Raw genomic sequence first — 12332 nt, 5'->3', positions numbered from 1 at the left:
CTGTTTAGCAGTCCCTTCCTATTTTATCTTTGTACTTATATTCATTCTTCAAAACCTTGCTTAGGAGGTACTTCCTGTTTTCTTTCCCTTCTAGACAGAATGACTCATTCCTTTGTCTGTTTCACTTCTGTGATTCTAATATTGCTTGTATCACATGGACATATGTTTATTTGTTTAAATGTGTCTCTCCCTCACTAGACTACAGATTCCTTGAGGTCAAGGGCCTTGTGGCATTTAACTTTGTCTCTATGTACCAAGCACAGCACCAAACACAAGATAGACACTAATAAGTTAATTACTGAATTGAATTGAGCAGAGTGTTCTTAACTACTGTGGGCACTATCAAAGTTGCTAGCTTTGCCCTTTCATCCTGCCCACTTGCATTCAATTTACTCTTACCGTAACAAAATACTGGTCGGCATGGGTGGAAGCAGGGGTAATTGGTTGTGATTGTTAATTTTAGGTGTCCACTTGATTGGGTTAAGGGGTACTTAGCTGGTAAAACATTTCTGTGAGGGGTGGGTAGCATTTTTAGAGATTAGCAATTGAATCAGTAGACTCAGTAAAAATGATCCATTCTCACTCATGTAGGCAAGCATCATCCAATATGTTGAAAGCCCAGATTGAACAAAAATGAGAAGGAAGGGTGAATTTGCTTTCTCTTTTTGAGATGTAGGATATCCTTTTTCTCCTACCCTTGGAGATGAGAACTCCAGGTTCTTGGGCCTTCAGACTCCAGTGGTCCTACAGGTTCTCAGGCCTTTGGACTCAGATGAATTACGTCACTGGCTTCCCTGGTTCTCAGCTTGCAGGTAGCATATTGTGGGACTTCTCGGTCTCTATGATTATGAGTCAATTCCTATAATAAAAACCCTCTTTACCTATCTATCTGTCTTTCTGCCAATCTGTCTGTCTATCCTATTGGTTCTATTTCACTAGAGAACTCTAATATTGGTAAAATTTAAAATCAGATAATGTTATTTCTTGCTATAATTTTGGGTTGAAAGGGTACTTTACTATGATGCATATGTATTTTCTTGCCTTTAGATTTATCTGTACATTCCTTTCCCAGTTCTTCAACCCACTCCCATCACATCTTCTTTCTATCACTGCCTCTCTATCACTTTCTGTCTAGGTTCAAAGTCAAGTCCATAATTAGATCAGAACTTTATGTCTCGATTTAGTGATGTGTCATCAGAAGCTCAGAATATTTCACATTTTGCGGTTAGGCACATTTAAGTGCTATCATTCACCTCCATAAATTCATGCTACATTTAATCTTCTGACTATTAGCTTTCTCCACTGTCCAACCCTCCCAGCAATTCTGTCTTAGGGCACCTAAGAGTAAGTGATTGCTATGACAAGAAGATAAGTAATTAATTAGATTGATGTTCAAAGAGTCCCCCGCAAGTTGTCAATACCCATATTTATATCATAATGCTACAATTTTGGCAGAATTATTTCCTTTTTATGAAAATCTGATGAAGCAATTTTCAGATTTCCTGACATGAATCAAAAATTTGAAAAATACAGATATAGACCCATACTCCTGTTAACTTTCCTCCATTCTGAGTAATTTTACACTTTGGGATTTTAAGTTGGGAAAGAATAATAATCAAATATGGTTAAGAATGGGTTTTCAAACAAACTTTCTAGTCTGTTTTTGAAAAGTCAAGGCATTCTAATATAACTTCACTTATTAAAACAGTTTAGTAAGAGAGTCTGAATAAGCATTTTTAATCCTTGCTGGATTATAGCAAAATACAGAGGAAATGGTAAAAAGATTTTTCTTAATTTCTATAAAAAGTAATTTAGTAATTGGAGATGCTTCTAAAGTGCTACAGAATGTAGTATGTGTGAGGCTTTAAATACTCTCTCTCTCACACACACACACACAAATAGTATTACAAGGAACAATAAACACAGAATCATTCCTAAAACTACCCAGAGAGAAAATGAGTAGTGAAATTTATACTAGGTGATTGTTTTAAAATTATCCAATGAACATAAAGTCCATACCACATTTTTATATATCCAGATGTTCTAGAGGTTGATGTTTAGGATGTTGCATATAATTAGAAGTTTAGATGTCTATGGAACCCTGATAGTGTTTTTCCTGGGTGAACTAATTTTGTTATCCATAGTAAGTTGGAGAAAATAACAAAACAAAATGATAGGTGTTTTATCAGCATTATTGTTCAGAAATGCTGATTCTTTTACTTGAAACCCGTATTGTTAAACTTTCCATTTTATGTCACTGAAAAAGGCAGATTTAATACTAACAAAAAGCTATTGTGAAAAGGCTTCCCTGGGTCCTTGACTACTGCATGAAAAAAGTTAATCAATAAAGGAAGCCTATCACAGAGGATCATAAGTTCTACAACTGATGATCCCAGGACTGTAATTGGCCTTCTTGTTTGTATTATTACTCATCAAAGCTGGATAATTACTAACACCAGCAGAAGACAGCCCCTCACTGCCCTTTGTGTAAAGGAACCTTCAGTTGGCATATCCCTTAATGATAGTCTTTGAAATCTTATCGATGAGCATATTCAATTCTACTTTTCAATTGTGTTGATAATATAGTATTTTAGCATTTTGGAAGTGCAAAATTCATGAAATCATGTCTGTCCAGTATCCAGATAAAGTCACTCTGTGCCACCTGGTGAATGTCCATTTAAGAACAAGCAACAAGTTCAGGTTCTGTTCACCTCCACTTCTGGAACTAGGGCCTCTTGATAATCTTTGGGGATACTTTTAAGTGTGGGGCTTTGTTGAAGGCAAACCTGAAGGGAGACTGTGAGTAGCTTCCTTGGGATATCTACTGTGATTTTTATGATCCTAGTTCAGTTGAACACAAATACATTAAGTATCAAGAAACTGCACTTGCTCCAAGAAGGTGATGGCGGTGGTAATAGTTTGGATAACCCCTCATAATCATATCATGATATCTAAAATAAATGAAGTGAACATTTTTACACCATTATACCCTACAATACAATTCAATAAACATTATTAAATGCCTCTTGTATGAAAGGTCCAGGGATAAAAAGTCACCTTTACAAAATAAATGATTATAAACATTCTAATTATAAGAGTTCACTTTCCAAAAGCTCTGTACCATTCATTGTCCCTGTGGATCAACCTTTTATCAATTTCTCAATGCTAGTGCTTGGATTACTTAGCTTTAAGTCATAAGTTTACTGCAGTCATTCATTCATTCATTCAACATATTTGTTGGGTGGTTGGGATGTGTAGGCATTATACTAGTTGCTGCAACTGAAGAACTCCTGGGGTTCTTGACTATGTTAACTGCCTTCCTTAGCCCTAGACGGATCCTTTTTCCTGACTTATACCACAGGCTTCAATCCTGACTCCTCCCCTATTGATTCAAGCTGTGATATAATTCTTGACTGGGTGAATTATTTTACTCTGCCTGGTCTGCTGCTTGTGGCTCCTATCATCAACTCCTGGCCTTAAACCCTGATATCTGGGCTTAACTCCTGCCTTACTGGTCTCTGCCCCAGGACCTAGCTGTGGGTTCTTGGGCTTATCTTTGATTTGTGTATGGCTATTATTACTAGAGTTCTGCTGTTGATCTCACAGATAATTTAGGGGGTCTATGCCAGTGTAAGAGTGTTTCTACTGATGGCTCCAGGTCAGCATATTCTCTCAGCAAAAGAGTGTATCTGCTATCTACTGCCACAATATGCACTGTAACGAGCAACCATAACACACAACCCAGTATAAAACAGTAAGCATTTACTTAGCTCATGAGTCTTTGGGTGGAGAGGAGAGTTGCATTCTGGCTGGCAAGTCACATACAAGGCAGGTTTATTGATTCTGCTGGGCTTTCTCACATGTCTGAGGCCTAGGCTTGGACAACTGGACTGAGTCAGCCTTTTTCTTTACAGTCTCTCATCTGCAAGCAGGTCAGCTGGGTTTATGTTCATGGCAGTACCAGGCTTCTAAGAAAGAGAGAAGGCAAGCAAGGATACTTGAGGCCTAGGCTCTGTACTATGACAGTGTCAGTTTCACTGACGCTTTTTGTCAAAATAAGTCACAAGGGCAGCCCAGATGCAAGGAGAGGGGAAGTAGCTACAAAAAAGTTGAAGAGTGTAGCTGCAAAGTCACAATTAGGAGTCTGGAAAACTGGGGCAACATTTGCAATCAGTCTTCCATAGTGAATTGGTTTCCAACCATTAAACATTGTGTTTCTCGACAGTCTTTAGCTTGGACTTGGGTAGGAGTGGGGATGTGAGCCTGAAGTATGGCAGAGAGAAGGGAGACTGATATGGGTTTGGCTATGTGTCCCACCCAAATCTCATCTTGAATAGTAGCTCCCATAATTCCCATGTATTGTGGGAGGGACCTGGTGGGAGATAATTGGATCATGGGGGTGGTTTCCCCCATACTGTTCTCGTGGTAGTGAATAAGTCTCATGAGATCTGATGGTTTTATAAGGGGTCTCCCCTTTTGCTTGGCTTTCATTCTCTCTTGTCTGCCACCATGTAAGATGTGCTTTTTGCCTTCTGCCATGATTGTGAGGCCTCCCTAGCCATGTGGAACTGTGAGTCCATTAAACTTCTTTTTATTTATAAATGACTCAGTCTCGGTTATCTCTTTATCAGCAGCATGAAAACGGACCAATACAGAGACTAACATGATATTTTTCCATCACCCTATAGTGCAGCCCGGAGAGCTGTGAGCAGTGCCACAGGAGGAGATGACTGGTAAGTGAAATAAGCAAGATAGGAGTTGAAGTGTACATGAAGCAGAGTCCAAGCCTTCTCCTTCTGGATGTTCAGCTGGATCATCCTGACTGCTCCCACTTTCATCTTGGCTTTCAAAGGCAAGAGGAAATTATAAGGAATATTCTGAGTGGCTTTCATCCAGGAGTTCTGTGGGACCCGCAACACCTGGATGGTAGATGCAAACAGATAAAGAATATTGGTCACCAAAAGGAGTTCTTTTCATCATAGATCTCTGAAGGTAGACACCTATTTTCAGACTTCTCAAAGGTATGTAGCATGTGGTGGTAGTGATGGCAGGATGTTTCCAATGCAGGCTATTTCACAAATTTAAAGGTATTGTTGCTTCTTGTTTAACATGTACACCTATTTGATTTGCCTTCAAAAATAAAATGCTTTTTGATTCTGTTGTTTCATCCTTTTAGTTACCCATACTCACTGAATTGAAAACATAGTGGGCCAAACAATATTTTCTTTTTCTAATATATTTTAGAGACAAAATTTATCTCCAGGGAAGCATTAATACAGAAAGGTTTTGCTGAGAAGCAACATATATTTGCTCAGGTTCTTGAAGTATTATTGTTGAGTGCTGTGCACTTGTACCACATGGTTTTTAGGCTAAATGAGCTTGTACTGGCTTGGCTTAGCAGTATTTTTTGGGGTGAGTTTACAATGGGTATACTCCATGTGTCCAATTCACTCTATTTAAGTATAATTTATTTCTGTTTCTTTGTAGTTTATTTATATCTGAATGCTTACTTTAACATTTGGTTAGCATTTTATTTACTCATAAGAATGCATTAGCTACAAAGAACAATCCCTCTCTTGTCATCAGACAATTACATTTAATTATCCCTATATGAGTAAGATGTATAAAATGATGGCATCTCAGAGTCTCCAGAGACGACCGTCATTATTTCTCAGCTCTACTGATGCAAAAGAGATGACAGTTTATTTTCCAATTTTATGTCTTTTTCTCCTCTATGCTGGATAATCCTCAGAAACACCTGTGACTTTTATTCAACTTTTTGACTAACAATTGTCATGGTGTCTAACACGTTTTAGGCATTGTTTGACAAAACACTTCCTGGCAATGAGTTGACAATAGGTCTTTCTTCACTTTCTTGGCTCTTTCTCCCACCTCCGACACAGCACTGCCCCCAGGTGGGAGAAGGAAGGTGAAGCCTAGAAAAAGATATCACCTCATGTGACCCTATGGAACACGTCGTATTTCTGGCTGAAGAAGCTGAAGATGAAAGATGCAAAGGCATGAAAGTGAATGACATAGTCTAAGGAAAAAGCAAGAAGTTCTGTTTGGCTAAAACACAGAATTATGGAGATAAGCCAGCATAGAGAGGGTGGATCTATGACAATCCTCTAGGATGTGAGGAGCCTTTGAAGATTGTTTAACAGAGAGTTTCAATATCTAGTGGCATTGAGGAAGAAAAAGTTAAGAGAAGAGCATTAAAGATGGGGGTGATAGTTAAAAAAAATCTGTTGCAAGAGATAGACAAGACAGGACTAAAGCAGTTACAGACGGGGCTTTATTTTGTTTCTCTTGTGAGACGTTTTAGAGATTGTGTTGACAGAATTGGATGTTAAGGGTAAATGAGAGAGGAAGAATTAGATAATGATGTTAAATCTGACTGGGAAATGACAATATTACTAATGGTGCTGGTAGAAATAGGAAAAGAGATGAGTTCAGTTTTAGGTGTACTAAATATGATGCAGGAAATCAAAGTTGAGGTAGTCAATTAACTGAGAGAAGTTGCATCCTGTGTTCAGGAGAGAATTTGGGGGTAAGAGTTATAGATTTAGGAGTCATTGACATATGTTAGACTAGCTGAAGACGTGAAATGAGTTAGATAGCCCAGGAAGGAGGTGTGGACTGAGAAAATAAGCATGGCAAGGATGGGAACAAACATCAAAATGGGTGGGACAAAGAAGAGAAATCAACCAAAGGAAGAGGAGAAGACAAAACAAAAGATTTTAAAGACAATTTCTGATGAAAACTTCTGCAAATTGTTTCTTTGATTTAATCTTAAAACAATATTGTATTAATAAGTACTATTATACTTATGGTGTAGAATCCAAATACTTATTTGGATATATTTGCTTGCATATACAGAAGGATGGAAGCTAGGGATGGAAAAACCAGTATTGATTATTCTCCTATTTTAAAGAGATATACCCTTCTGATCATATGGGCAAAATCATTCCATGTGTCCAAGACCCTAATTAAAGCTAGTTTCAAGGCTCAGAGGTAGACTTCCTTGTGTTATGTGTCTCTATTTTTTTTTGTCTTCAGGCACAATTAGTTTTAATCAAATTTGGTAATTACTTATTTTTTTAGATATGTAAATATAGTATTATCAAACAGGCCAGGCACGGGGGCTCACACTTGTATTCTTAGAACTTAGGGAGGCCAAGACAGGAGGATTGCTTGAGCCCAGGAATTTGAAACCAGCCTGGGCAACATGGCAAAAACCCGTCTCTACAAAAAAATACAAAAATTAGACAAGAGTGGTGGTGCACACCTGTAGTCCCAGCTACTTGGGAGGCTGAGGCGGGAGGATCACCTGAGTCCGAGAGGTCAAGGCTGCAGTCAGCCATGTTTGCACTACTGTACTCCAGCCTGGGTGACAGAGTGAAACCCTGTATCAAAAAAAAAAAAAAAAATTAAATAGCACAGAAGTATTTTTTCTAAGTGAATGTTTTACTCCCTCAACTCAATTGTTTAGTCTTATTTCCCAGGAGCCCAGTGTTTGTATTTCTTCTATATTCTCCCAGAAATATCTGTTTTCATAATTTTTACATACACATACATGTATATACAAAAATTCTCAAAGATCTGCACACCTGCACAATACTTCAACAACCTTAATGTTGAATTCTTTCCAAGTGTGTGCAAACCATATTTACTGGACTTCTCTAATTCTAAATATGAAAGAGCTGGGAAGTTCCTTCTTATAATCTATGGATGTAGAGTGACCTCTTTGTAGATCGTCTTTGGCAGAAGCCCAATGTTTTTTTGCTCAAATCTACTTATTTCTCAGTTACCAGCAGCCCATATTTTTGTGTTATTTAATGCTCCTTTTTGCATATTCAGGGCTATATGGATGTGCTCTACTTGTTGGAGGATGGTCCATCCACTCTTCTTCCTGTACTTACCAGGACAGAACAGCCGCAACTTCTCAGACAGTTCATTCTTCTTTTCCTCATCTACTACCATCTAAGAAAGGTAAGATTGAGTATAGAGAATTTTTTCACCAGTGAGATGCAATATGAGATCCATTAGAAAGCAGAAGAATGGATCAATGGTTTAAAAGTTTTAAGAATAAATTATTTCCCTACTCTTGGGGAATCTTGAAGAAAACTCATTACAGTGCTTGAGACTCTAGATACCAACAAGTGGTCACTTTTTCCTTCTTATGAGAACGGATGCAACTAATAAAGTGTGATCACTTCCTTTTTTATAATGCAAGTCTTGTTTTTGTCACCCCTTTTTGCATATCTATTCTGGGGAAGAATAAATAATATCTGTAAATCCCTTTAAAGAAATTGTGATTGTTTGCTTGCACTTTTGATATATATAGCTCATGAAATAGGTTGTCTTTTTATATTTCAAATAAGGTAAAAGACTGAATTTGGACTTTATCATGGGCCCAAAAGTTCTGTTCATGATAATAAAGATCCAAAATGCTGACTTGCTTTTCTTAAACAGGTACTTGATGACTGTGGCTTTAGACAAGAGTCCTTTTCTTACCACAGGGTGGGCAGCACCAGCTCATTAGAACCATTTGTGTGACTGACTGAAGACAGCTCACCTTGGAACACTGCAGGTAATACGTGGGTAGACCTTGGGCTCAGCATATCATAGAGATTCCTATCATGCAGAACAGACGGCCCAAGATGCCTCACATGTTATCAGAGTTCCCCAAATCTTGTTAACATTTAGATGTCTAGAGTAATATTTTTGTTGAGTTCCCTAAAGTAGACAAGATTTTCTTCATGTTTATCTCCTACTCTATAAGTACATAGCACGATGGCTTACTCTGAGGCTCACAAAGTGTTTGCAACAGTGAATTAAATGTTGAATGTGGGGCATTTACAATTCTGATTGCTTTCTTAGTCAATTTAAGATCGATGTGGCGATATATAAGTTGCACTGCCAATTTGTCCTCAGTTTTCTCATCAGTGATGCAGGATGAATAGTACCTTTCCTTATAGAGTCATGAGTAATACTGGAATAGTTTGTTGAAGTGTTGTTAAATATACTAAGATTCCAATGAAATGTCTATGATATAAGTAGTTCCTTAGTTGCATATTGATGTTTCTCATAGACAGTCATTGTTTATTGTTTGTTTGAAAGTGGTTTGAAAATAATAGAGACTATCTTAAACCAGTGTACCCTTTGATTTCTTTGTAGCAAAAATGTTTACTTGCTATGCTTCCGCTTTGCACTATAGTGAATGTGTTAGCTTCTAGAAACTGCCCTGGAAAGTTAGGTGACACAATGAATTATTTTTGGAATGGTAATTTAAGTCACTAACATCATTACTTCTCATTTTCTTCATGCTTTTGGACACCATTGGAGGTGGGGAAGGAGTACATTACTGTAATGTGGGGGTCATATAATATGAAATAACTGAATTCGTAACTCTTCTACCTACTTGGCAGAAAAATCAATGGGCTGCATTTTATCATTGCACATGGGGACAGTTATGTAGTGCTCTATAGATTATAAACATTTGATGGGACTCTAGGAAAAGCTAGAGAGGAATATCTAGATAAAAATTAATGACAAGTATACTTAGAATGTCCCGGAACAGTAAAGAATAAGAATTTCTTTTATGTCAGTGACCTAACATCTTCACTTGCCATGTCAAACCTTTTCATTTGTTTTAATCAGTGCTGACAGTGGCCTTCACTACATTACTTGAATCACATTTTTCCACAATGTAAATGCTTCAATTTATAGTCTTTTTTGTATTAAGAACAAATAGGGCAGCCTTAAAAATCATACAGTCATAGGTGTTTGATTCATTTCTTAATTTTGTTGTTGAATTGTTTTGTGGCACTTAGGTTTAGGATCTGTCTTTCCTTGAGGAAAGGACTGTGCATTCTTCATCTTTGTATCTAAGTGTCCTACACTGCACCTTGCACATTATAGACCCTCAATATTTGCTGACTAAATGCTGGACTGACTGAGTATTCTTAGTGTCTTGAAAGATTTCATGCACAAAGAACGCTTGACTTTTTCCTCAGAGATTACTAGCTCATTCATTCCATCTTACGTTATGATCATTTTGCAGATAAGTAAACTGAGACTCACTAGTGATTTGCCACAGACTTTGTAATTATACCAGGGATCAATGTTCCTAGCTATAGTGAAAAAATTCATAAATTTAAAGAGGAAACACTATGTGTACCAAACTATAGGCTGTGATAAAAAAGAGAGGAATACTGTTCATCATTTCTGATCTTGACAGAGAGGTTAGGTTTAAATCTCAGAACTAACTTCATTTTTTCAGTTATTTATCATTCATTGAAAGAAGTTGCTTCTGAGTTGTCATGGCATTTGGTCGTAAAGAATTAGTCCATCAGCTTTAGCTTATTAGTGCTCTCGGAAAAAAAAATGAGCCTTGTCTTTCTTTGAATTTGTAATGCATGCATTTGTGGGACGTAAAGCTTTCCCTAGGTGCTGGCACACCAATGTACATTTTACTGAGCTGACTTACAACGTGGTCTGGTCTCTAAGAGATTGCAGCAACAAACGAAGGCATAAGTAAAATGGGAGAGCTCTGTGCTGTGCATGGTCCATCAACATTAATGAGCATTATAAATGTTCTACGAATGAAGTACAAAATGGACCTCTGAAGTTGTTTTTATTGGTATTTATTAATGGGACAATCAATCAGTTCTGTGGCACTTATAAACACGTTGAACAGATAAGGTTCCTGCCCTGAGAAGCTTAGAGTCTAATTCAAAGTTATGACAGCTATCATAATACATTTTAGTGAGCTGGGTTACTCTCCAAAGCATCATGACACCCATAGGACAGTGGAATATGGTCCTGGTCATTGATGAGCTGGATTCATTGCTTTAGCCAAATAATATTTCAGAACCATCCCAAACACTGCTGCTCTCACCAATGGGGGTGATTATGTAGGTACTGATCACTCACGTTAAGGGAGAGGATAAAGAACTAAGACAGAATTTTGGAAAATAGAAATAAGCAAATAAAAAAGCACACAGAGAACTTCCAATTGCCATACTGACTCTATAAAAGCTTCCAATCTGGCATTAATCATTTCAGTCACTTATAAGCAGGTTTGTGTCTCCCTTTTCATAAGCATCTCGCCCTGCTATAAATGACATTCTGTTTTATGAAAGTATAATGTGAAAATCTACTGATAAGCCAAATAATAAAAACTTTATAGCATGTCAGGCCTTTTTTATTATTATTATTTAACCTCAATCAAGTTATAATACTGAACACATGTATTCTTGGCCTAAATCACCTTGTCAAGTTTAACTGTATATTCAACTTCATTTACATGACATACGATCTAATATTGGAGAACAACAATACCATTGTAGTGTTAATTGAAAACTCCAAACTGAGAGCCAGAAGAAACCACTGGTCTGATTGCTGAGGGTCCCAGGGAAGGGGATCTATTCCCACACCTGCAGTTGGTCCATAACACTAACATTGTTACCAACATCTGGGTCTAATCAGTCCAGAAGCCCTCATATGCTGCTCCTGGGGCACATAAATTAAGCATTACATTCATTTTAAAAGCCCCCTCTTTCAGTTTTTTAAGGACAAGATAGATTCATGGCTCCACAGAGTCTAACAAAGTAGAAACCACAAACAGAGTAAGCTACTACCACAGGCCTCGTGGACTTGACTTACCAACTCTTTGCCACTTAAATAATGGAATTTTATGTTCAGCCCTGGCTATCAAAAATGTGTTTCCACTGAAAGTGAAGTTTGACTGAAAAGCTGCATTAAAAATAAAAGCAAATCCTCAGAAAGTGAGCCAATTTGTATAAATCAGACTTTATGTAAGGATATGAGATAATATCTAACAGAGAAATATAAGCTTAGGAGTCATAATTTGCCTCATTCACTTCATAACTGGAAGGCCTCTTAGAACTGACTCTTCATAGTGTACTTTAAGAAGGTTTGCATCCAAAGGGACTATTCAGAATGAAAGTTAAAAAGTTTTAGATCTTTCAGTGGGACTTTGGATGGCTGGTTTCTGAGGATAAAGGGTCTGCTTGACCTGGTAATTATTTTCTGCAACTGCTCTGCAAAGTGTAGCTGTTAGAATAAGTTCTGCTGCCACTCAACATGAGTGAAAACTAAATACCCTCTTATGTTTTATGCAGATGCCCTAGGTAACCAAAGAGTTCTAAAAGAGAAATAGCCTGTACAATTTTTGCAGCAACGCTTATTAAAGATACAAATACAAAAGAAAACAAAATAACAGAAAAAAAAAAAAAACCATTGACAGTTTTGCAAACTACTTGCTTATGTGTTTGAGACCAATTTGTTGTAGGGGAGAATTTTTA

At 37.4% G+C, this 12332-nt stretch overlaps 1 long non-coding RNA gene across 3 annotated transcripts in view; it reads left to right on the top strand.

Annotated features, from left to right (window-relative positions):
- The first annotated feature begins 4458 nt into the window (after positions 1-4458).
- The window catches only part of LOC134728442 (uncharacterized), a 134689-nt gene continuing 126815 nt past the window's right edge, over positions 4459-12332 (top strand). For 2 of the 3 annotated variants that reach the window (XR_010108838.1, XR_010108839.1), the window contains exons 1-3: positions 4459-4992; positions 7861-7992; positions 8476-8593. This is a non-coding gene — a long non-coding RNA (uncharacterized LOC134728442). The remainder of the gene's footprint in view (positions 4993-7860; positions 7993-8475; positions 8594-12332) is intronic. The other variant, XR_010108840.1, reaches the window with a different exon arrangement.

This window comes from Pan paniscus, chromosome 10, assembly GCF_029289425.2.
Source record: "Pan paniscus chromosome 10, NHGRI_mPanPan1-v2.0_pri, whole genome shotgun sequence".
NCBI classification, from domain to species: domain Eukaryota; kingdom Metazoa; phylum Chordata; class Mammalia; order Primates; family Hominidae; genus Pan; species Pan paniscus.
This window is presented reverse-complemented; position numbering and strand designations above follow the sequence as displayed.